Source organism: Pundamilia nyererei, unplaced genomic scaffold, assembly GCF_000239375.1.
Source record: "Pundamilia nyererei isolate P.nyererei 1_Seehausen unplaced genomic scaffold, PunNye1.0 scaffold00531, whole genome shotgun sequence".
NCBI classification, from domain to species: Eukaryota; Metazoa; Chordata; class Actinopteri; order Cichliformes; family Cichlidae; genus Pundamilia; species Pundamilia nyererei.
Window position 1 is genome coordinate 181,393 of NW_005187932.1, and position 2,675 is coordinate 184,067.

A 2,675-nucleotide genomic window follows, 5' to 3' on the forward strand; every position below is an offset into this window, starting at 1 on the left:
ACAGGAATGTTGTTTGTGGCTCAAGATGACTTGATATCACTCATGAGGGATACATTTATATCCCTCTGTAATATGTTTCATATATTATATGTCATTTACATTAATTTAAATATGGACAATCACTTTTTGGCACATACCGAAAATCTGTTTTTGGCAGATGATCACTTTTTGGCAGAACACAGGATTTCAAAAATAGCGGTTTGGATTTTTGCTCTCATGACTCATCGATTGCTTCTACTGACCAGCCAATGGGTGGCATGCAGTCTGACGATGTCACATTTTAGTACCTACTGATGTTTTCCTTCAAAGACATGGAAACATGATGAGCCAAAGACAGAGTTTTAAACTATTTGTTTCCGTCATTCAGCAGAACAGGGAAGTAACAGACCCAGAAAATCAATGATGGGGAAATCTGTTGTTGCTCTCAAAGAGTCATTTAAATGTTACGACTACTCCGAGACTTGACAAGAGAGAGATAGAGAGAGAAAGAGAGAAGGCAACGCCCAACAGCAGTTTGTTTATCAGGTGAAACTTTCCAACATTTATTCTGTGATTTTACTCATTTGAGACATTTTAATGACACAAAGATCACTGTGCATGACTCAGATTTAAAGAAGCTTCGCTGCAGGTTTTTCTCTCTAATATGCAACAACAACAGCAAACTTTATTTATGTAGCACATTTAAAAACCAGTGGTATACCAAAGTGTTTAACATACGAGAGGATCAAACGTAAGTAGTAGAGAAAGATGAAGGACACGGCAAAGTACATAGTATTTATAATTATTCTCATTTTTGTTTTTCCCTTATTAAAGATCAGAGGTCACAGTGAAGGCCTTGTGTGTTGTTGGTCTGAATCTCCTGGGCTTCCACCTGCTGGTGATATCCTGTCAAAGCACTTTACAGTGGCACTCACACCAGGCACTATAAGCATTTTTTGAACAACATTGTTTTTACTTTCACAGACTGGACACAAAAATGGAGCAGACATGAAGACAAACAAGAACCAAACACTAGAGACATAAGTAACTAAAACTCAGAGGTTCCCCAAGGCAAGAACCAATCAGCTGAGTAAAGAGAAACAACAGACCATCATTACTTTAAGAACTGAAGGTCGGTCAGATTTTGCTAAGATTTTGAATGTGTCCCCAAGTGTAGTCACAAAAACCATCAAGTGCTACAAGAAAGCTGGCTCATGAAAGGAAGACCGAGAGTCACCTCTGCTGCTGAGGATAAAGCCATCCGAGTCACCTGCCTCAGAAGTCGCAAGTTAACAGCACCTCAGATTAGAGTCCAGATAAACGCCACACAGAGTTCCAGTTGTTACATTGTTATGTCAGCATCAAGCTTTTAATAATAAGCAGAGATATTTGTGTGATGATCCAGTGCTGGTCTCAAGAGATGAAGACAGTCTGATCACCTTCTCTACAAAAACAAGGTGAGTTTAATGTTATGATTGACTTCGTTTTTGAGGTATTTATGTTACTTTATTTATAATCTGCTTGTATTGCAACTCAATGTTATTATGTGTATGCAACTCTACATATATTATAAGAAAATTAACAATGACAATCCACAGCAGATCTGATCAAAACCAAAATAGTTTTTTTGCTGGCTTTCATGGGTGAAGTATACATATCCATTTTTTTTTTCAAGACATTTCCTATCTTATCTTTCTCAATATTACACTTTGTATTTTTTTTCCTTTTATTTTTAGCTTAAATGTAAACAACAGCAACAAAAAACAAACTTTAACATTTTATTTTTTCCTGACCAGGAAATTCTGACCAGGCTCATTGGCAGAGATGGAGGAGCAAAACAGTTACACGTTAACTTTGACTGCTGAAGTTCCTGAACAAAACAACACTGAAAAGCCGAGGAAAAGCTGAGTTAATATTCCTTAAAGTTCAGATTGAACTTAATGGACTAACATCCAAACTGAAGGCTGCATTAAGGACCTTATGTCAGGGTGAACAGTGTGGCAGGCAAGGGTAGGACCCTAGCGAAGGACTCCGAGACGAAGAATCAACTTGAAGAGGCAGCTTCATCGGCTGTGAACTTACACTCAAAAGTCCAACAAAATGCTAAAGAAGCAAACGAAAGAAGAACTAGAAGCAAAGACTCTGGTGACTATAACTACATTCACAGTACGTTCACACTGGCAGCAACAAGTTTAATATTCAGAAACCTAAAGTATGTATCAGCAGCAGAATGGAGCTAAAAATAAATGTTTGTTTCAGTTCTATGAAGCTTTGAGTATTTTGGAGTATTTTGGATTAGTAGCACTGCTGTGTTTGTTGCTGTAATTGTTTATGTGCTTTATATATTCTGAGGTAAGTTGATCTATAGTGTTACATCATATTCTATAAGGATGTTATGTATTTGTAGACTTTCTGCCCAGTTTGACCCATTTAGCAGAAGCCAGCCTGTTTAAGGCTCTGATATCTATTCTGTATGACTTAAAGCAGTTATGACATGGTCTGATTTTCTCACCCAATAAAGGATTATTTCATATATCAGTCTACTCTTCTGTCATGTAACGGTGTGTGGCAGGCAGGAAAATAGGACCCAAACGCAAACTCACGGGAAAACAGGACTGAACTCAAAATGCAGCTTTATTGCTGACAGGTGACAAACGATAACAGTGATACCAAAGCAATGCAAAACTAAACTGGGA